Source organism: Maniola jurtina, chromosome 8 (assembly GCF_905333055.1).
Source record: "Maniola jurtina chromosome 8, ilManJurt1.1, whole genome shotgun sequence".
NCBI lineage: Eukaryota > Metazoa > Arthropoda > Insecta > Lepidoptera > Nymphalidae > Maniola > Maniola jurtina.
In genome coordinates, this window is record NC_060036.1 from 11793727 (window position 1) to 11818460 (window position 24734).

At 37.7% G+C, this 24734-nt stretch overlaps 1 long non-coding RNA gene and 1 other non-coding gene across 2 annotated transcripts; one reads left to right on the forward strand and one right to left on the reverse strand.

Annotated features, from left to right (window-relative positions):
- Positions 1 to 958: 958 nt before the first annotated feature.
- On the reverse strand, positions 959 to 24549 carry LOC123867471. Its single transcript, XR_006796425.1, has 4 exons — positions 24539 to 24549; positions 22509 to 22640; positions 8655 to 8663; positions 959 to 970 (listed from the first exon to the last, which is right to left on the reverse strand). It is a non-coding gene; the product is annotated as an uncharacterized LOC123867471 (long non-coding RNA).
- On the forward strand, positions 2696 to 2767 carry Trnae-uuc. Its single transcript has one exon. It is a non-coding gene; the product is annotated as a tRNA-Glu (tRNA).
- Positions 24550 to 24734: the final 185 nt, after the last annotated feature.

Consider the following 24734-nt stretch of genomic DNA (forward strand, 5'->3'; position numbering starts at 1 on the left):
TAATGTAGCTATTTTATTTTATTTTTATTTTTATCAGTAAAGAATTTTCAAAATCGGATAGGTAGGTAACTAGGTACCCAGTTTCAGAAATCACCTCCTAAATCCCATCTTTATCTCTTTATAATATTAGCTCCTGTATACATAATATATACCTACAATAGGTGTAGGTACCTAACGCAAATAATTGATTAATTACGATTTACGTTTTATAAGTACCTAACTTTTGCTATTAGATATTAAGTAGGTACATTGTATAGATCAGTGTGTATTAAGAAATGACGTTATCTATTTCCTTCCTTCGATCAAATTCCCTTAATTTAATCATCGATATGAAAATTAAGTTGTAATTTTTTTTTAATAAGAATAGCCATGCTAATCATGACTAATACTCCCTTTTCCCCTCCAATTAAGCGTAAAGCTTGTGCCAGGAGTGGGTACGACAATAGTGCAATGGGTGTGGTTTGAACCGCCAACCTTTCGGAATTCAGTCCACTCCTCAACCGTTGAGCTATCGAGGCTCTATATAATTCGGGAAAGCCTCCCACAGGAACTATTTACGTACAAAAGATGTATTATTGTCGTCCCTTCAATGTTGTTTCAACACATTTTGATTGTAGGTATAACATAGGTAGTCAGGTACATCAATTTAACAAAACGGAATAGATTGGTAACGCAAAAGGTGCCTGCGGCACTTAGCTTCGTACCCTCATTTTGTCGATTAATTAATGGAATTTATTATGTTGTCTGTTCGTGTTTTAGGATTATTGTTGTCAAACACCTGGAAGGCATCTCTGTATGAAACGGGTTTTGGTAATGATTAATGACGTTCTATATTTTTTGAAAATAGGTAGAGATATTCTCAATAAATATAGTCAAATCAGCAACTTTTTATCAAACGTCAAGAAGCATGTATGAAGTATAAAGATGTGAGTAGGTACCTACGTCATAAACATTTGACGTACTTTTTTTGCTACACCGAAACTTAAAACTAACAGTGGACGTGGATTTTACGAATTTTGGAAGACCCTCTATATTTTAATAACAATTACTAAGAAATAATTTATTTTGGACTTAGGCACATTCCTAATTTTGTAATTACTTGTGATATTATGAAAAACTAGCTGATCTACCCCGGCTTCACTCGGATATGGTATTCTTGGAAATCGAGTAGGCTCAACGTAACAGAGAAAACCTAGATGTTTTCTTTACGTTAAAGCAAATGATATTTAATTTGCTTTGATTTGAAATGAAGCTGTACCTACCTACTAGGATGCCTACGACTTTGTCCGCGTGGATGTAGGTTTTTGAAGATCCCCTGGGAACTGTTTGGTTTTCCGGGATAAAAAGTTGTCTATGTCAATAACATGGATGCAAGCTACCTCGGTACCAAAAATACAAATCATGCAAGAAATAGCACTTTATATCTATTTTTTTCATGTTTTTATAATTTGTTATTAAAGGGACTATAGAAATACCTATTTTGTGAACTCTCTACCTGTAACGGTTCACGAGATACAGCCCGTTGACAGACAGACTAGATGGATGGACGGACGGACAGCGGAGGCAGTGATAGGGTCCCGTTACTACTCTTCGCGTGCGGAACCCTGAAAAGGTATAATGAGTATTCCGTTATACTTGCAAATCAATAATTACGTAGATAGGTACCCTTATTTGCTCTTATCAAACAACTTATAGATTCCCGGTAGTCGCTAGACTATTTACTATTTCTATATCTATTTACTGAAAGTCAAAGCATACAGAACACGTTTCTAAAAATAAAATTATGTTTTCTAAGATAATATACGTAGATACTTACTCCATGATTTTCTCTGGAATCCACCATTGAATAACTGGGAATGACTGAAAATAAGGAACCAAGCAAAAAATACTAGGCAAGTAGGATAAGTAGGTACAGTACCTATCCTTACCTAATTGTTTTTAGTTGTTTTTATTGCATGATAGGCTTACGCTTGACGACACGTTTGAAGGCATGATCCAATGATGAGGTTAGTTGGAGCACGGTTACCTGGAATAAGCTTATCTTGCCTGGAAGATATGTAGGTTATATCTACGTGGCAGGAAATACGGACGCCGCCGGGAGGGCATTCCAAACTTTATCGGTTTACATCAGAAATGTTGAGCAAAAACGTTTAGTGTAGGTAAATTGGATGTCGATTACACAAGGGTGCCAAAGCTCACGATTACTCACTGTTCTGTGGTAGAACGGCGAAGAAGGAACAAAATCGTGGTGTTCCTGAGCACACTCACCAAAATATACTTAGAACAAGTTAGATAGCGGCATAATTTCTGCATTACAAGAGAAACTACCAAGTAGGTAATCCCTGGCAGTTAGGTAGGTACCCCTTGGCAAACGTAGAACCACTAGAATCACCGAATTCTAATCTATGAAAACTGATCTTGTCTGTCTATACGTTAGGTTAGGTACCTACGCGGTCGCACATTGTTCATCCTATTTGAAACTTTGTACAGTTTTTGTTGAGACTTCCGTATAGGTTTCTGACACAGTTGATATTGTCGACGTAGAATAGATGGCGTGTGAGTCGCATTGCGTGTAATGTAAACTGGTCATTAGTAGCAGCTAGTAAAAAAAAAAAAAAAAGATTTTTTTTAGAAACGCTATCTGCGTGTACGTAGGACCACAAGGACGTTTGTCAATTTCGCATCTATTTGTAACTCCCGTATGGTCTAGTGGCTAGGATACCTGGCTTTCACCCAGGAGGCTCGGGTTCGATTCCCGGTACGGGAAATATTTTTATTTTTTAATATGTTTTTTGAATTATTCATTTATAATTTTTGGAATTATTTATTTAAAAAAGATAAAACATAATTTAATCAATAGATTGAACCTATTACATCGAATTACTATTCTTATAGAATAAAATTACTTAGTTTATCTTATTGGATACAATTTTGATTACATAATGTATTTATTGTTTTCGTTTATCATAAACTATAAAAATTATATTACACTTTACCATATCATAGACTTATTTGTTTTTTTTGTAATACTCACTTATGCATAATATACATTATTTAATGTAATTTAATATAACAATCGGTACAACAATAAGCGGCAAAGTCGGCCTTTTACTCGGGTGGTCGGGGGTTTTATCCCGGACATGCACCTCGCAGTTATGTGCGTTCTAAGCAATTAAATATGGAAACTTGCATGCCTGAGAGTTCTGCATAATGTTCTCAAAAGTGTGTGAAGTCTACCAATTTTCACTGGGACAGAGTGGCAGACTATGACCTAAACCCTTCTCATTCTGAGAGGAAATCTGTGCTCAGGTTGATCATGATGAAGTATCTATGGGTACCAATTTTAACCGTTTCAAGGTTGTTTTGTTATCAAAAAGACTGGACTAAAACTAGATTGCACTCCATGTGTCTGTAGGCGTGAGTCCTAAATCCTTAGGTATATCTAAAAAAATTATATAGGTAAAAGGAAAAGGTTACTGACTGACTGACTCACTGACTGATATATCACCGTACCTACATACAGCTCAAACAACTGGACCGATCGGGATGAAATTTTGGTATGCAGGTAGCTATTATGATGAGGTAGGTATGGTAGGTAGGAAAATTCAATCCCTAGGATGGAAATATTATTATGAGTCTGAAATTTATGTTGCATGACATGTCAAAGTCGCGGGCCTTCAAGCTATATTACTATTTCTAAAGAAATCTTTTGCTGTAGATAAACCTGAATTTCAAAGGTTAAACAGTTAATTTGTGCTTCAATAGAAGTTCAGAGATGCAACATCTTTCAAAATAAAATACTTTAAGTGAATAAACGTTTCGAGAATGCTCTTCAATGCACTTTACCTAACGACCATGTGCTTTTCAATTTAAATCTTTTTATCGAAAGAGCAACAGAAATCCTGGAAAACGACTTGAAGAACTTCCTGGAGCAGTGATTTTATTACCGATTGCATAGAATACCTACCTAGAATAGAATTATAGTACTTAAATTATTTTTATCAAATAAACAAGTGTTTTTGATTTGAATTGTCAAAATAATTTACCACTGGTACGGTATTGCAACATGTAATTTTAATTTTTAGAGTTCTGTATTTCCAGAGAAAAAAGGAACCCTTATGTGCTACGTTGTCTGTCTGTCTGTATTGTCTGTCAAGACCCGTCAAGGAAATCAAAACCTATAGATCACTTTGTTGTCTGGTCTGTCTATCTGTCAGTCTGTCTGTCGTGTCTGTCAAATAACCTATAGGGTACTTCCCGTTGATCTAGAATCATGAAATATGGAAAAAATTCAAAAACTTATGAACCGTCAAGCACAATAAATTATAAAGCGTTATATCTATACTAATATTATAAAGAGGAAACCTTTGTATTTTTGTATTTTTGTATGTTTGTATTGAATAGGCTCAAAAACTACTGGACCGATTTCAAAATTTCTTTTACCATTACTAAGAGGGATTCTTCCGAATCCGTATAGGCTATATTTTATCCCGGAAAATAGAAAAAATAAATGTCCACCCGTGCGAAGCCGGGGCGGGTCGCTAGTTTATTATACGATGGTACGGGACCTTTCGTGTGCGGTTTTCTTAAACATTACACACAACATATACAAAAAAATTAAAATTGGTATTCGGAGTTTGGCTCATTGCGAGACAAGAGTAGGCACGTAGGTAATACATATTTGGCGTATCTGTTACGAAATGTAATGTAATCTGTGTCCCTGGTTCCGATTTCCTGATTTCCTGTCTTCATTTTGCTCGTATTGTAGGCTTATAGGTTCTTCTATCAAATCTTATATGTACATCCGGAGAAAGCTCTGTTGGCGTATACGGCGTTATTACTTACCTTCCTACATCCCAAGTATGTAATAATTGTATACGGAGTAGAGTAAACCTATATCAGATGTAGATTGCCGTATATCAGTGGTAGATTTTGACGATTCAAAAGCACTTTTAAAAAGCACAAAAAATATTTTGAATTTGAATTTGAATCTAAGCTAACTCTGTGCTAAATTCCGTCAAAATCGGTAGATGTGCCGTGAAAACTGAAAAGGGACGTAACAGACAGACAGACGCACATTAGATTAGTATGGATGGATTACATTATTATAGGCAAGTTTATTCTTATAATAAAATTGTATCTGAACGATTACTGTACATTCTAATTATTCTAACATAATAATGCATTATATTTATTAACATTAATATCGGTGCAAAGTGATAAATAAAACATCAATCTTGAAACAATATGATGAAGAAGTATGTAAACAAAGAAGCATTTAATTATTGCATTTCAGAAGAAGCAGAAGCGATTCGCCATCCGTTTGTTGAGAAAAGTATTATTTATAGTATGTAATGCTTGTAGAAATAATTCATTTATAATACTGAAGAGCTTTATATTTTGCTTTTTATAAGTAACTACTTAGATACATACCTACCTACATTTCACTCTTTTAAAAACTGGCTCAGCCCAAAAGAGGTGGATTCAAGTCACATTAGTTCCTCACGCTGGACTTTGTTTTATAAAGTTCCTAAACTACTGGGTCGATTTTGATGAATGAGGTGTCAATTGATTCGTTGTAAGGTCCGGGTGACATAGGCTATATTTTATACGAAAAAAATTCACCTAACAGATCTACATCAAAAACAGTGAAGGTCGATTTCGTCCGCGTGGATTTAGGTTTTTAACCCCCGACCCAAAAAGAGGGGTGTTATAAGTTTGACGTGTGTATCTGTGCATATGTGTATCTGTGTATCTGTCTGTGGCATCGTAGCTCCTAAATTAATGAACCGATTTTAATTTAGTTTTTTTTTGTTTGAAAGGTGGCTTGATCGAGAGTGTTCTTAGCTGCTATAATCCAAGAAAATCGGTTCAGCCGTTTGAAAGTTATCAGTTCTTTTCTAGTTACTGTAACCTTCACTTGTCGGGGGTGTTATAAATTTTTAATTTACACTTGTTGAAGTCTAATGAGAACTCTTTGACATTCTGGAATAATAAAGTATGTCTATGTCATTCAGTATCCATGCAAATAGTTCGTTGCTTCGTTGCGGCCCGATTCAAGAACAAACCAATAAACAAATAAAAAAACACACTTTCGCATTTATAATATATGGGTATTGGGTACTTAATGATAACATTAACACATGTAATATTACAGTTAAATAGCAGAAAATTGCTTTCATTACGTATAAAACATTATTTTAACGAGGTTTACTTTTGATGAATGACCTTTTAGGGTTGGATTCATTGTGCGGCCATACGTTACAAGATGCCTCATTTATTTTATTTGAATAAAATATTCGACCTCAGTCACTGAGTTAGAGTTGAGACCATGGAGTAGCAGACCCTATAAGGCGTCGTCGCGTCGGCCTTACCCCCCGTTCACACACTCTCCGTATGGCATGGGAAGGAGTGAGGAACGGAGGCAGTGACGTAGTGTGGCCGCGTTACTCGCGTGTTCCTCGTTCACGCCCATCGGGCCATCACTCCCTATTTTGTCGGTAAAGGTGCCCACGCACTCGAACTCAACTGCAGCTGAACTGCGCGTCGCGTCAGCGCCCCGCACGATATTCTCTCCAGCCGCGCCGCGCGGCAGTGACGTATGCGCGTGACGTCAGTTCAGTTCAAGTGCGTGGGCACCTTAAGTATGCAATAGCGCGCACGCTGCCACAGTTTCGACGTCCATCGCGTTGCAAAGGCAAATTACCTAGTGCGGCGGCGCGGCGCCACGATTAATTGCGCGAGTAGAGCAGTGTGTGGACGGGGGCTAATACAACGCGAATGCGCGATATTCGCACGACCGATTTTAATGAAAGGTACAGAGTTAGTTTACATCCCGGGGATGGATATACATATATCAAAGAGTTCCCACGGGATTTTTAAAACTCTAAATCCACGCGGACGGAGTCGCAGGCATCATCCAGTAATAAATAAACTTGAAAGTGTTCTTGAATTTGTATGATGACAGCTTTTACGTTCAGTTTAATATGTGACCCTATCCTCTTTTATGGTCGTGATTCTACCCGTGATATTTTTCTACTATATGATAAAAAGATTAGTGATAAAATATGTATGTTAAATAGAAGTGTAAGTCCTTTCTCTCAGTTATTACATTCTTCATACCCTTTTTAATAATGCTTTATTTGCTTAAAATGCAGGTTAATAAAGGTGTTACAATTAGGTATTCACTTAGTAGTATCACCACAAAGCCATGCAATGGCGCGGAAATATATATAGGTACCATATTATATGAAATGCAAGTACAAAATTACATAGTCGAGAGCAATATTGTTAGCGAGTGATATAGATAAGAACATCCGGGTCAATTAAATTTTAGGGTTCCGTACCTCAAAAGGAAAAACGGAACCCTTATAGGATCACTTTGTTGTCTGTCTGTTCGTCGTGTCTGTCAAGAAACCTTTAGGGTACTTCCCGTTGACCTTGTATCATGATTTTTTGGCAGGTACGTAGGTCTTATAGCACAAGTAAAGGAATAAATCCGAAAACCGAGAATTTGTGGTTACATCATTAAAAAAAATTAAAATGTGTTCAATTTTCCAAAGTAAGATAACTATACCAAGTGGGGTATCATATGAAAGGGCTTTACCTGTACAATCTAAAACAGGTTTTTATTTATTTTTATGCATAATAGTTTTTGTTTTATCGTGCAAAACGTCAGTAAAATACCCGAGTACGGAACCCTCGGTGCGCGAGTCTGACTCGCACTTGGCCGGTTTTTTTATAACTAATCCATCGAATGATCTAATGAAAAAATGTTGCTTGACCCTGTAATTTGGTCTTAAAATGTCACACTAAAAGTCATTATTTACATTAGGAAGATGAATGCTTTATCGGGTAAAGAATTTTAAATAATAAATAGGCATAACATACTTCGTTGGTATGTTGATACTAAGCTAAGATTTAGATATTGAGGTTTTCTTAAAACCAATAGACCTAGGTAAGTAGGTACATACAACCAATAGGTAGGAAATTCAATGGGCTTTTCATAAGATTAGTCTTTCATATTAGGTACCTATAACTAACTATAAGTATCTATACTAATAAATAAAATTGGAGTGTCTGTCTGTAATTTCGAAATAACTACCTCATATTAAGCTCATATGGTTATTTGAACGATACCAACACTGAATCACACGTTTTTAAAATTTTTGTCTGTCTGTCTGTCTGTCTGTCCGTCTGTCTGTCTGTCTGTCTGTCTGTCTGTCTGTTTGAAAAGGCTAATCTTGGGAACGGCTGAACCGATTTTGACGGGATTTTCACAGACAAGTAGAGAATTTACCAGCGAGTAACATAGGCTACTTTTTTAACCGACTTTCAAAAAGGGAGTTGTGTTTTTCTACCTATGTACACCGAAATCTCCGAGATTTCTGAACCGATTTGCGTCATTTCTTTTTTAATCGATAGAGGAACTTTGCGACATTGTTTCATAAAAAATTTGGAGTCCAACTCCTCAATCCTGATGCTGCAGGGGATCTGACCAATCCACGCGGGCGAAGCTGCGGGCATCAGCTAGTTTATAATATGAAAGAATAAACAATTATCAACGTAGGTATTCTTAAGTTTGCATCACATGAGTGTGGTTTGCCTTCTGGGTCTAAAGTTTGAGATTTTTCGTCTAGATTTCCAATAAGTACTAAGTATGCCTACCTAAAGTAAACCTAATCCAAGAAAGAATTTTTAAAAATTCCACCTGTGTTAAAATCGGGGTGAGTCGGTACGGTTGGTTGTGCAATATTATTGCTTGGGTAGGTATTATAATTTGATCCCTCGCTTATTTTAAGTAGAATTATCCAACATTGCATAATATTTGATACATATTTATTTAGCCCCGATCGCCTCTGCATGCTAATCTATGTAAATAATGATTAATTGGTAGCCGTCACTTGCACTTAATTGTTGAGCATAATCAATTAATCACTTATAAGGTCACTAGAAGATCCTTATATACTTCCTAGCATCTCCGCGTGCCCCCCTGATTAGAGATGGCACCTAAATACTTCCTGAGAGTTTTCCCATTCTCAAAAATGTGTGAAGTCTGCCATCGGCACTTCATCAGCTTGATGGACTATGGCCTAAACCTTTTTCATTCTGAGGTGAGACCCGTGCCAAATAGCGAACCAGTAATTGGTTGAGATGATATTAACTTAATAATAATTACCTATATAAAAATGCGAAAGTGTGTCTGTCTGTTTGTCTGCTAGCTTTCACGGCTCAACAGTTTAACCGATTTTGATGAAATTTGGTACAGAGCTAGCTTACACCCCGGGGACGGACATAGGCTACTTTTTATCTTAATAAATCAAAGAGTTCCCACGGGATTCTTAAAATCCCATCCGTTTAACCGATTTATACATATGAAATTTGGTACAGAGATTGCTTGAGTCCGGGAAATCGACATAGGCAATTTTTTATCCCGGAAAAGCAAAGAGTTCCCACGGGATCTTTAAAAAATCTCAATCCACGCGGACGAAGTCGCGGGCATCATCTAATTATAAATATATCGATATCTATGATCGCCATATATTATGGCTTATTTATAGTGATTTCACTCATAGATTTACTTAGCAATTGGTGTTCCTTTTACCCAGCTGTTTATTTTACTCTTATGTTGTTAGCTGATGACGTGAATAACATGTGCTACCGGTTCACCAATGGGTCAATTAGTGGGACTCTGTGATCTTTATCACACATTAAATTATAATATACGAATTTTATTAATAGGAATCTCCGGTTTTATTTATTTAAGCTAGTAAATGCGATCTGCGACACTTGAACTATCACCGCTTTATATACCACTATTTATAACATTAAAAAACTAATAATAATTATTATTATTTGAAAAGAGCAACCGCCGAATTTCTTGCTGGTTCTTCTCGTTAGGACAGACATTCCGAACCAGTGGTAGATGCGTTTGACGAATCAAAAGTACTTGTAAAATTCTAATTGGATAAAAACATTTTGAATTTGAATTTGAATTAGTATGGATAAATAGGAATTCAGAAAAATTAAATTATCCAAGCCCCGACCTTCGATCTTCCGTCGCGTCCGACCATCTGTTCAGATTTATAATAAAAAAATGCTAACGACTATAATGTAAATATTTACAATAATTACCGACTTCAAAATACACATGATTACGGCATTTTTAACCCCCGACCCAAAAAGAGGGATGTTATAAGTTTGACGTGTGTATCTGTGTATCTGTCTGTGGCATCGTAGCGCCTAAACGAGTGAACCGATTTTAATTTAGTTTTTTTTGTTTGAAAGGTGGCTTGATCAAGAACGTTCTTAGCTATAACCCAAGAAAATCGGTTCAGCCGTTTGAAAGTTATCAGTTCTTTTCTAGTTACTGCAACCTTCACTTGTCGGGGGTGTTATAAATTTTTCATTTACACTTGTTACTTCCTTCAATAGCTCACAGAAGAATGTTATTGCACTGAATCATAAGTCTAGTCTACAGAAAATATGATTTTTCTTTCTATTTTATTCTCTTCTTTTTGGTAACACATCTAGATCATAAAACATGCAAAACGTTCTGTTGCAGCAAGAATACCATAAATTCAGATACAGCTACAGCATACATACAGCATACATACAGCATACATACAGATAGATACATACAGATAGATACAGCTTTTCTGTAATCGACCAGCAAGATGCTTTTCTTCTTGGTTGATATGATGTGTTGTATTATGAAATAATATGATAGGTCTACGTATTATATATACTATATATAGCTCGATTACCACTCACTCACTGACTGACTCATTGACATAATTGTTCTCCTAGAAAGAGAAGGAAAATGATATAGTAATGTAGGGGAGATGTGTTTGGGTGGGGGAGTCCTCTGGGGAAAAATTATGACATTTCAGAAAAACAAGATGGCGGCCGAGGAGATTTTTGCAGCTCCGTTGTTTTCCAACCGATTTCGTTGAATTTTGCAATCTTTGAAGAAAATAGTAAACGATTAATGGGAAATGTGGAAAAAATTGGAAAAACAAGATGGCGGCCGAGCCGTAGCGTTTTGAAAATTTCGATTTTTCGACCCCGAACCGCGGCGCCACAGATCCAAAACGGGAAATTGAAACTAATAATTTTTTTCTGGTTTTGTCTACGATTATCCTGAATTTTGACGGAATGGGAGTGGTTTTTAAAAATTCAAGATGGCGGCTGTTGTGGCGGCCATTATGTTAGTGGTACGAAAAAACGCAATTTTAAAAGTTAAATATCTCAAAGTTGGCAACATCGGAGCGATTCGGCTTCTATGAAGCGATTGTACGTATAGTTTCGAGGTATAGATTGAAGGAAAAAAATTACCCCATTTTTTGGGGAAATTTCAAGATTTTCGGGAAATTATAAAAAATCGAAATACGCACTTTTAGCAAAATTCGAGTATGAGCGATTACGTGTTTTGCTCGTGCAAATGACATTTAGGTATTTTCGTCGCCGAGGACTGGCAACACTGGAATTTATCGAAGCAAAAGTGATTTTCGACATTGTCTTTTTTCAGGGACGATCATTTCGCGTGGGTGCGAGCGAGATGAAACATTGAAACGTCATCGGGAGCGGTATATCCTGTAGTTAATGGGAAAGTTGTACAACGATGTAATTTATTTCTGCAAAACGAGTTGGCGGCCATTTTGTATTTTTTTTAACTTTTCGAAATTTTGATCACGTTTTTGAGGCAGTTGGCAACATTTTGGAAAGTCAATATGTATGAATCGATTGTGTATCTAGGCTGGCAGTATGGAGATATGCAACCGGTGTTGCCACTTTTGGGGAGATTTTCGAGATTTTCAACTAAGAAACTCCTGTAAAATTTTGTATGAAAATTTTTTTTTTCACTGATTGTGTCGTATAGAAAACAAAAACTTAGTAAGCCAAAATTATGGAGAGAGCTGATGATTGAGGATTTCGGAGACGGGTGGAGGGCCCGCTTAAGGTATTGAAGATAGGCGGGGGGTGCTCGAGCAAATGTCATTTGTGACGTCATCCAATTGCCAAAAAGCTGAAAAAAAATTCAAAATGGCGAAGAAAAGATGGCCGCCATACAAGTTTCGCCGGTGTCCAGCTCGGAGGGTATAAAAGATGGAAGTGTGGTTTTGTGGCAAGAGATGATCAGGGTCCGAAGGTCTACTCGATGAATAGAAAAAAAATTCAAAATGGCGGAATTTATTTTCCCATAGAAAATGTATGGCGAATATTCAATGTCTCATTCTCCTAGAAAGAGACGGAAAACGATACATTGATGTATGGGAGATATGTTCGGATGCGCGATATGAGTAGGGGAAAATTATGATATTTCAGAAAAACAAGATGGCGGCCTATATGATTTTTGCAACTCTTTTGTTTTCCAACCGATTTCGTTGAAACTCGCAATCTTTGAAGAATGTACTAAACGATTAATAGAAAAAGTGGAAAATTTTGGAAAAACAAAATGGCCGCCGTACAAATTTCGTCGGTGTCTATCTCGGAGGCTATAAAAGATGGAAGAGTGGTTTCTTGGCAAAAGACGATCAGGGTCCGAAGGTCTACTCGGTGGAACAAACTCTGCATGCTCGCGGACCACTTTAGTGGTCCGCGCACCCACGCACCCTACTTTATTAACCTCAACTACCCCGTTTTTTACAAAAAATGATATGGATGTCGTTTTCAGAGTTTTCCACGGTGCTGATTTTGATCACGACATTTATTTTGAAATCCAAGATGGCGGACATGCATTTTTTAAGAAAAAATCGATATGGGTGTCGTTTTATGGTGTTTTCGCGGTGAATTTTGTATCTTAATAAATAAATTTGGTTTAGTATAATAAAGTTAACCCAACCACGTCACGCGAGCTGCTTTAGCAGCTCGCGCACCGAGCAAAACACTAGTTATACTATATATAGCTCGATTACCACTCACTCACTCACTGACTCATTGACATAATTGTTCTCCTAGAAAGAGACGGAAAATGATATAATGATGTAGGGGAAATGTGTTCGGGTGGGGGATTCGACTGGGGAAAAATTATGACATTTCGGAAAAACAAGATGGCGGCCGACGTGATTTTTGCAGCTCTTTTGTATTCCAACCGATGTTGTTGAATTTTGTAAACTTCAAAGAAAGTAGTAAACGATTAATGGGAAATGTCGAAAAAATTGAAAAAACAAGATGGCGGCCAAACCGTAGCGTTTTCAAAATTTTGATTTTTCGACCCCGAACCGCGGCGCCACAGATCCGAGACGGGGTAGTCGAGGATAATTATTTTTTCGTGTTTCGCCCACAATTATCCTGTATTTTGACAGAACGGGAATGATTTTTAAAAATTCAAGATGGCGGCTGTCATGGCGGCCGTTTTGTTCAAGGTACGAAAAAACGCAATTTTAAAAGTTAATTATCTCAAAGTTGGCAACATCGGAGCGATTCGGCTTCTATGAAGCGGTTGTACGTATAGACTCGAGGTATAGATCGGTGGGAAAAAATTACCCCATTTTTAGGGAAATTTCAAGATTTTCGGGAAATTGTAAAAAAACGAAATAAGGACTTTTTGCAAAATCCGAGTATGAGCGATTATGTGTTTTGCTCGTAACAATGACATTTGGATATTTTTGTCGCCGGAGACTGGCAACACTGGAATTTATCAAAGAAAAAGTGATTTTCGACGTGGTCTTTTTTTAGGGGCGATCGTTTCGCGTGGGTGCGAGCGAGATGAGAGATTGAAACGTCATCGGGAGCGGTATATCCTGTAGTTATTGGAAAAGTTGTACAACGATGTAATTTATTTCTGCAAAACGAGTTGGCGGCCATTTTGCAATTTTTTGAATTTTTCGAAATTTTGATCACGTTTTTGAGGCAGTTGGCAACATTTTGGAAAGTCAATATGTATGAATCGATTGTGTATCTCGGCTGGCAGTATGGAGATATGCAACCGGTGTTGCCACTTTTGGGGAGATTTTCGAGAATTTCAACTAAGAAACTCCTGTAAAATTTTGTATGAAAAAATTTTTTTTCACTGATGGTGTCGTATAGAGAACAAAAACTTAGTAAGCCAAAATTATGGAGAGAGCTGATGATTGAGGATATCGGAGACGGGTGGAGGGCCCGCTTAAGATATTGAAGATAGGTGGGGGGTGCTCGAGCAAATGTCATTCATGACGACATCCAATTGCCAAAAAGCTGAAAAAAAATTCAAAATGGCGAAGAAAAGATGGCCGCCATACAAATTTCGCCGGTGTCCAGTTTGGAGGGTATAAAAGATGGAAGTGTGGTTTCTTGGCAAAAGAGGATCAGGATCCGAAGGTCTACTCGATGAATAGAAAAAAAAAACAAAATGGCGGAATTTATTTTTTCATACATTTTGTATGACGAATATTGAATGCCTCATTCTCCTAGAAAGAGACGGAAAACGATACGATAATGTAGGGGAGATGTGTTTGGCTGGTGGAAGCAAGTAGGGAAAAATTATGACATTTCAGAAAAACAAGATGGCGACCGACGTGATTTTTGCAACTCTTTTGTTTTCCAACCGATTTCGTTGAAACTCACAATCTTTGAAGAAAGTAGTAAACGATTGATAGAAAAAGTGGAATTTTTTGGAAAAACAAAATGGCCGCCGTACAAATTTCGTCGGTGTCTATCTCGGAGGCTATAAAAGATGGAAGAGTGGTTTATTGGCAAAAGATGATTAGGGTCCGAAGGTCTACTCGGTGGAACAAACTCTGCATGCTCGCGGACCACTTTAGTGGTCCGCGCACCCACGCACCCTACTTTATTAACCTCAACTACCCCGTTTTTACAAAAAATGATATGGATGTCGTTTTCAGAGTTTTCCAGGTTGCTCATTATGATAACGACATTTATTTTGAAATCCAAGATGGCGGACATGCATTTTTTAAGAAAAAAATCGATATGGGTGTCGTTTTATTGTGTTTTCGCGGTTAATTTTGTATCTTAATAAATACTATCGTTTTAATACTTGTCAACCCAACCACGTCACGTTATGATAAAGACATTTATTTTGAAATCCAAGATGGCGGACATGCATTTTTGAGAAAAAAATCGATATGGGTGTCGTTTTATGGTGTTTTCGCGGTGAATTTTGTATCTTAATAACTCGATTCGGTTTAATACAATAAAGCTTAATATTACCACGTCACGCGAGCTGCTTTAGCAGCTCGCGCACCGAGCAAAACACTAGTTATTATACTATATATAGCTCGATTACCACTCACTCACTCACTGACTCATTGACATAATTGTTCTCCTAGAAAGAGACGGAAAATGATATAATGATGTAGGGGAAATGTGTTCGGGTGGGGGATTCGACTGGGGAAAAATTATGACATTTCGGAAAAACAAGATGGCGGCCGACGTGATTTTTGCAGCTCTTTTGTATTCCAACCGATTTTGTTGAATTTTGTAAACTTCAAAGAAAGTAGTAAACGATTAATGGGAAATGTCGAAAAAATTGAAAAAACAAGATGGCGGCCAAACCGTAGCGTTTTCAAAATTTTGATTTTTCGACCCCGAACCGCGGCGCCACAGATCCGAGACGGGGTAGTCGAGGATAATTATTTTTTCGTGTTTCGCCCACAATTATCCTGTATTTTGACAGAACGGGAATGATTTTTAAAAATTCAAGATGGCGGCTGTCATGGCGGCCGTTTTGTTCGAGGTACGAAAAAACGCAATTTTAAAAGTTAAATATCTCAAAGTTGGCAACATCGGAGCGATTCGGCTTCTATGAAGCGGTTGTACGTATAGACTCGAGGTATAGATCGGTGGGAAAAAATTACCCCATTTTTAGGGAAATTTCAAGATTTTCGGGAAATTGTAAAAAAACGAAATAAGGACTTTTTGCAAAATCCGAGTATGAGCGATTATGTGTTTTGCTCGTAACAATGACATTTGGATATTTTTGTCGCCGGAGACTGGCAACACTGGAATTTATCAAAGAAAAAGTGATTTTCGACGTGGTCTTTTTTTAGGGGCGATCGTTTCGCGTGGGTGCGAGCGAGATGAGAGATTGAAACGTCATCGGGAGCGGTATATCCTGTAGTTATTGGAAAAGTTGTACAACGATGTAATTTATTTCTGCAAAACGAGTTGGCGGCCATTTTGCAATTTTTTGAATTTTTCGAAATTTTGATCACGTTTTTGAGGCAGTTGGCAACATTTTGGAAAGTCAATATGTATGAATCGATTGTGTATCTCGGCTGGCAGTATGGAGATATGCAACCGGTGTTGCCACTTTTGGGGAGATTTTCGAGAATTTCAACTAAGAAACTCCTGTAAAATTTTGTATGAAAAAATTTTTTTTCACTGATGGTGTCGTATAGAGAACAAAAACTTAGTAAGCCAAAATTATGGAGAGAGCTGATGATTGAGGGTTTCGGAGACGGGTGGAGGGCCCGCTTAAGGTATTGAAGATAGGCGGGGGGTGCTCGAGCAAATGTCATTCATGACGTCATCCAATTGCCAAAAAGCTGAAAAAAAATTCAAAATGGCGAAGAAAAGATGGCCGCCATACAAATTTCGCCGGTGTCCAGCTCGGAGGGTATAAAAGATGGAAGTGTGGTTTCTTGGCAAGAGATGATCAGGGTCCGAAGGTCTACTCGATGAATAGAAAAAAAATTCAAAATGGCGGAATTTATTTTCCCATACAAAATGTATGGCGAATATTGAATGTCTCATTCTCCTAGAAAGAGACGGAAAACGATACATTGATGTATGGGAGATATGTTCGGGTGGGGGAGGCGAGTAGGGAAAAATTATGACATTTCAGAAAAACAAGATGGCGACCGACGTGATTTTTGCAACTCTTTTGTTTTCAAACCGATTTCGTTGAAACTCGCAACCTTTAAAGAATGTAGTAAACGATTAATAGAAAAAGTGGAAAATTTTGGAAAAACAAGATGGCCGCCGTACAAATTTCGTCGGTGTCTATCTCGGAGGCTATAAAAGATGGAAGAGTGGTTTTTTGGCAAAAGATGATCATGGTCCGAAGGTCTACTCGGTGAAACAAACTCTGCATGCTCGCGGACCACTTTAGTGGTCCGCGCACCCACGCACCCTACTTTATTAACCTCAACTACCCCGTTTTTACAAAAAATGATATGGATGTCGTTTTCAGAGTTTTCCAGGGTGCTGGTTCTGATAACGACATTTATTTTGAAATTCAAGATGGCGGACATGCACTTTTTAAGAAAAAAATCGATATGGGTGTCGTTTTATTGTGTTTTCGCGGTTAATTTTGTATCTTAATAAATACTATCGTTTTAATACTTGTCATCCCAACCACGTCACGCGAGCTGCTTTAGCAGCTCGCGCACCGAGCAAAACACTAGTTATACTATATATAGCTCAATTACCACTCACTCACTGACTGACTCATTGACATAATTGTTCTCCTAGAAAGAGACGGAAAATGATATAATGATGTAGGGGAGATGTGTTCGGTTTCGGGAACCCTCTGGGGAAAAATTATGACATTTCAGAAAAACAAGATGGCGGCCGAGGTGATTTTTGCAGCTCCGTTGTTTTCCAACCGATTTCGTAGAATTTTGCAAACTTTCAAGAAATTGGTTAAAAATTAATAAAAAAAGTAGAAAAAATTGAAAAAACAAAATGGCGGCCGAGCCGTAGCGTTTTCAAAATTTTGATTTTTCGACCCCGAACCGCGGCGCCACAGATCCGAAACGGGGTAATCGAGGATAATTATTTTTTTTGATTTCACCCACGATTATCCTGTTTTTTGACAGAACGGGAGTGATTTTTAAAAATTCAAGATGGCGGCTGTCGTGGCGGCCGTTTTGTTAGAGGTACGACAAAACGCAATTTTAAAAGTTAAATATCTGAAAGTTGGCAACATCGGAGCGATTCGGCTTTTATGTAGCGATTGTACGTATAGGCTCGAGGTATAGATTGGAGGAAAAAAATTACCCCATTTTTCGGGAAATTTCAAGATTTTCGGGAAACTGTAAAAAATCGAAATACGGACTTTTCGCAAAATCCGAGTATGAGCGATTACGTGTTTTGCTCGTACAAATGACATTTGGGTATTTTTGTCACCGGAAACTGGCAACACTGGAATTTATCAAAGTAAAAGTGATTTTCGACACGGTCTTTTTCACGGTATCCCCTTTCGCGTGGGTGCGAGCGAGAGGAAAGATTGAAACGTCATCGGGAGCGGTATATCCTGTAGTTAATAGGAAAATTATGAAACCGTGTAAAATCTTTCTGTGAAACGAGTTGGCGGCCATTTTGTATTTTTTTTAATTTTTCGAAATTTTGACCACGTTTTTGAGGCAGTTGGCAACATTTTGGAAAGTCAGTATGTATGAATCGATTGTGTATCTCGGCTGGCAGTATAGAGATATGCAGTCGGTGTTGCCAGTTTTGGGGAGATTTTCGAGATTTTCAACTAAGAAACTCCTGTAAAATTTTGTATGAAAATTTTTTTTTTCACTGATGGTGTCGTATAGAGAACAAAAACTTAGTAAGCCAAAATTAGTGAGAGAGCTGATGATTGAGGGTTTCGGAGACGGGTGGAGGGCCCGCTTAAGGTATTGAAGATAGGTGGGGGGTGCTCGAGCAAATGTCATTCATGACGTCATCCAATTGCCAAAAAGCTGAAAAAAAATTCAAAATGGCGAAAAAAAGATGGCCGCCATACTAATTTCGCCGGCGTCCAGCTCGGAGGGTATAAAAGATGGAGGTGCGGTTTCTTGGCAAAAGAGGATCAGGATCCAAAGGTTTACTCGATGAATAGAAAAAAAATTCAAAATGGCGGAATTTAATTTTCCATACATTTTGTATGGCGAATATTGAATGCCTCATTCTCCTAGAAAGAGACGGATAACGATACGATAATGTAGGGGAGATATGTTTTGGTGCGCGATATGAGTAGGGAAAAATTACGACATTTCAGAAAAACAAGATGGCGGCCTATATGATTTTTGCAACTCTTTTGTTTTCCAACCGATTTCGTTGAAACTCGCAATCTTTAAAGAATGTAGTAAACGATTAATAGAAAAAGTGGAAAATTTTGGAAAAACAAGATGGCCGCCGTACAAATTTCGTCGGTGTCTATCTCGGAGAATATAAAAGATGGAAAAGTGGTTTCTTGGCAAAAGATGATTAGGGTCCGAAGGTCTACTCGGTGGAACAAACTCTGCATGCTCGCGGACCACTTTAGTGGTCCGCGCACCCACGCACCCTACTTTATTAACCTCAACTACCCCGTTTTTACAAAAAATGATATGGATGTCGTTTTCAGAGTTTTCCAGGTTGCTCATTTTGATAACGACATTTATTTTGAAATCCAAGATGGCGGACATGCATTTTTTAAGAAAAAATCGATATGGGTGTCGTTTTATTGTGTTTTCGCAGTTAATTTTGTATCTTAATAAATACTATCGTTTTAATACTTGTCAACCCAACCACGTCACGTGAGCTGCTTTAGCAGCTCGCGCACCGAGCAAAAACTAGTTATACTATATATAGCTCGATTACCACTCACTGACTCACTCATTGACATAATTGTTCTCCTAGAAAGAGAAGGAAAATGATATAGTGATGTGGGGGAGTTGTGTTCGGTTTCGGGAACCCTCTGGGGAAAAATTATGACATTTCAGAAAAACAAGATGGCGGCCGACGTGATTTTTGCAGCTCCGTTGTTTTCCAACCGATTTCGTTGAATTTTGCAATCTTTGAAGAAAATAGTAAACGATTAATGGAAAATGTAGAAAAAATTGGAAAAACAAGATGGCGGCCGAGTCGTAGCGTTTTCAAATTTTTCATTTTTCGACCCCGAACCGCGGCGCCGCAGATCCGAAACGGGGTAATCGAGGATAATTATTTTTTCTGGTTTCGCCCACGATTATCCTGAATTTTGACGGAATGGGAGTGGTTTTTAAAAATTCAAGATGGCGGCTGTTGTGGCGGCCATTATGTTAGAGGTACGAAAAAACGCAATTTTAAAAGTTAAATATCTCAAAGTTGGCAACATCGGAGCGATTCGGCTTCTATGAAGCGATTGTACGTATAGTTTCGAGGTATAGATTGAAGGAAAAAAATTACCCCATTTTTTGGGGAAATTTCAAGATTTTCGGGAAATTATAAAAAATCGAAATACGCACTTTTAGCAAAATTCGAGTATGAGCGATTACGTGTTTTGCTCGTGCAAATGACATTTAGGTATTTTCGTCGCCGAGGACTGGCAACACTGGAATTTATCGAAGCAAAAGTGATTTTCGACATTGTCTTTTTTCAGGGACGATCATTTCGCGTGGGTGCGAGCGAGATGAAAGATTGAAATGTCATCGGGAGCGGTATATCCTGTAGTTAATGGGAAAGTTGTACTACGATGTAATTTATTTCTGCAAAACGAGTTGGCGGCCATTTTGTAATTTTTTTGAATTTTTCGAAATTTTGATCACGTTTTTGAGGCAGTTGGCAACATTTTGGAAAATCAATATGTATGAATCGATTGTGTATCTCGGCTGGCAGTATCGAGATATGCAACCGGTGTTGCCAGTTTTGGGGAGATTTTCGAGATTTTCAACTAAGAAACTCCTGTAAAATTTTGTATGAAAAATTTTTTTTTCACTGATGGTGTCGTATAGAAAACAAAAAGTTAGTAAGCCAAAATTATGGAGAGAGCTGATGATTGAGGGTTTCGGAGACGGGTGAAGGGTCCGCTCAAGGTATTGAAGATAGGTGGGGGGTGCTCGACCAAATGTCATTCATGACATCATCCAATTGCCAAAAAGCTGAAAAAAAATTCAAAATGGCGAAGAAAAGATGGCCGCCATACAAATTTCGCCGGCGTCCAGCTCGGAGGGTATAAAAGATGGAGGTGTGGTTTCTTGGCAAAAGAGGATCAGGATCCAAAGGTCTACTCGATGAATAGAAAAAAAATTCAAAATGGCGGAATTTATTTTCCCATACATTTTGTATGGCGAATATTGAATGTCTCATTCTCCTAGAAAGAGACAGAAAACGATACGATAATGTAGGGGAGATAAGTTTTGAAGCGCGATATGAGTAGGGAAAAATTATGACATTTCAGAAAAACAAGATGGCGGCCTATATGATTTTTGCAACTCTTTTGTTTTCCAACCGATTTCGTTGAAACTCGCAATCTTTGAAGAATGTAGTAAACGATTAATAGAAAAAGTGGAAAATTTTGGAAAAACAAGATGGCCGCCGTACAAATTTCGTCGGTGTCTATCTCGGAGGCTATAAAAGATGGAAGAATGGTTTCTTGGCAAAAGATGATCAGGGTTCGAAGGTCTACTCGGTGGAACAAACTCTGCATGCTCGCGGACCACTTTAGTGGTCCGCGCACCCACGCACCCTACTTTATTACCCTCAACTACCCCGTTTTTACAAAAAATGATATGGATGTCGTTTTCAGAGTTTTCCAGGGGCTGATTTTGATAACGACATTTATTTTGAAATCCAAGATGGCGGACATGCCTTTTTTAAGAAAAAAATCGATATGGGTGTCGTTTTATGGTGTTTTCGCGGTGAATTTTGCATCTTAATAATTCGATTCGGTTTAATACAATAAAGCTAAACATTACCACGTCACGCGAGCTGCTTTAGCAGCTCGCGCACCGAGCAAAACACTAGTAATATATTATAAAGCTCCAGTACGTACTGACCCTATGTGTTCGGCAAGTGTTGGCCAACCTATAAACGCTGTTAGGGAATGGATAGCACCAAGACAGAGATTAGATAATATTGGTTAGGTTCGTGTCAAGATCTTTTGATGTTTGTATGAAAACCCACAAAAGTTGGCAGACCTGCCAGCATTCCCCGCACCCAGCAAATATACGATATGTGGCCCTGTGAACGTTCGCCCAGTTTGTTGGCGTAGGGCCAATGTGTAGGTACCTACTTATACAGGCATGTCCCTACTAAATGGTCTGTGGTCTAGAAGCTAGCTTATTGAACTGCAGATCTTGGGGTCTTCGCTTTGAATCGCGGGTCATGCGAAAAAGTCACTGGGTTTTTCGCTCAAGAAATTCTCAGAATATGGCAGTGTTACACTTCTGTGCACTCGGAAAGCACTTCAATCGTTGGTACTGCGCCCTAATTTCTCCGAACATGTCAGATTGCCGTCCCAACGAATTATTGAAGTTAGGGACTAATGTGGTCGGTGTTTGAGCACATACATATGCTGTGATTTCTTGCGTAGTTGGCTAATTGTTTGAAATCTTGTTGAAATTGATCGCCGTGGCCAAAAGTCGGGAGGAACCCATTGTATGGTTACCAGTTACCTATACTTTTAGATATTTTGGGGGTTCTAAAACGAGATTGGGCAAAATTGGATGTTGAAATCTTTCTTTGGTCTCCAATCACGAGGCAGGTGTTTAAACAATGCTCCGTGCCGAAAACTGCAACGACGGATTTCATCAGTTTGCTTGCTCGTTCCTTTTGTCCATCACCCACGTTTCTTCCTACAATACTATATACGTAGAAAATAATCTATACCACACCAACCATAGACCACAGTTCGTCACGTTCGAATTTCAACTCGTATTTTGCACGCTAGCGAGCAAAATTACCATTTTCCACGCAGATTTCAAAGGGCAAAGGAATCCTTTCCGAGCGAGTGAGATGAAAATAATCTTTCTATTTCTATTTGATAAGTCGTTCCAAACTTGGTTGGTCTGGAGAAATTATAAGGCCCATTTCACATCCGCACGGTCATGTCCTCCCCACAAAGAACTTTGAGACTTTCCTGATAATAGGTATACTTATCAATAAATTAATAAGTAATATTTATATCAATAAATCAATAACTTATATTTATATCAATAAATTAATAAGTTCCTCATAGAATAAGAGGGACCGCCTTATAAATATTTGTCTTAGTTTGATTAATTAAAATAAAAATTATCCTAAAATATAGATCAATTCGATATAAATTAACGTAATTTGGTTTATTAACATGTATTAACATTTCAATAATTTAATATTGTCCTTGCTTACGGCTAATAAAAAACATTTGAATCATTTATCTATCCGGCCGGTGCATGTTAGATAGGTTCCTATATATTTTGTTTGCTTATGTTTCTCAAACTTTTGATAGTGAGGAAAATATGGATATAATTTTTTTTTATACTGAATTATACAGATTTTTTAAAATCCTTTTTTTTTATAAATTAAATAAATAAGACCGCGCCCAAATAAGCGTACCTAGTGTCAAAGAACGCCCTCATAGCTCGATGGATGGTTTATAAAGAGCATGGCGAAAAGCAGCTGGACGAGAAAGGCAGGCGCTAAAACAAGATGATATATTCCTAAGATACCAAAGCGTCCTAGAAATAATTCATAGCTTTGTTCGCAAATTTATCGGCGAGGATTATCTTTACAAAATTTTATAAAAAACTTGTTTGAAGTTAAAACCATTTCTTTTGCAGGGATAAAAATAGCTTAGATTATAAGGGTTTCGTTTTTCCTTTTGAGATATGGAACCCTAAAAACATATAGTCGAATTGAGAATCTCCTCCTCCTTTGAAGTCGGTTAAAAACGTCTGTGTTTTATCTTAATGCATTTTACGAACAAAATAAACACTGATGATTCAAATGCAAACTGGCTACGGATTTATAAGAGAAAAAATCCGCTTTTGCTTGTCTCCCTTTGTTTACACTAAAAGCTACAAATCAAACACATGAAAAAAGAGTTTTGCGTGGCTTTTATGTGCTAGGATAGTTTTGTTCTTTGTCTTTATTGATTTGGGTGAAAAGGCAGCAACTAAAATAGAATAATTTTGTGTTATAGTTTCGTTTTCCTTAGCTTACATATTTTAAAAGTAAAAAAGTAGCTTGTCGCTGAAATGCGTAAGATACTCACATACGCGGCCATACGACCTAGGCAATTAAATCATGATAAATACGAGTAAAAATCTAACTCCAGAAGATCTAAAGCAACTGGCAAATCGCGTCGCTCACGCATTTCTTCGAGAAGGTTTCTGCGATTCGTTAGTCTTTTATGCAAACTAATGAAAGGCATATTATAGCAGTATACCTATAGTATTTGCGTTCATCTTCTCAATAATTGTCTAACTACACTAGTGTTGTTTAAATTTGCGATGTTTTCGAGGTAGAGGTAGGTAGAGGTAGAGGTCGTACCCTTCCGAATAAATGCATGCAAATAGTGCATGCATCTATGAAATGTTTTGCGTGTTCATTACAAGCGAGGGACAAGTTGCAAGAGAGTACCTACGTGCGTTATTGGGTGCGCCACATGCATGTGGTCCAGCTCGCTGACAGACAGACGGACAGCGGAGGCTTAGTAAAAGGGTCCCTTTAGCAGCATTCGGGTACGGAACCTTAACAATGCATACTTAGTGGAATAGTTCCTCTCAAGTTGCACGTGCGAAGCCGGGACGGAGCGCTAGTGGGTAAGTATATAATAATGTTGTTCAAATCTTTAGAGCTCTCGCTAAAAGGAAAGGGGAAGCGCAGCGGAAATTACGAGTTACCGGCATGCGATTTTCGTTGAAGGAATTTTGAAATAAACGCAATATTTTAACATATTATGTAACTTGAAATTTATTTTTTAAAATTCATTTTGGCGATGTTTATTCATAAGGTAAATAAATATCAGATTTACATTTAAAAAAACTTATCACTAAAAATTTACATTTATAAAAAATTACACCGTCCAATAATAGTAAATATTTAAAAATAAACCTTTGTAACCATTAATAATATTA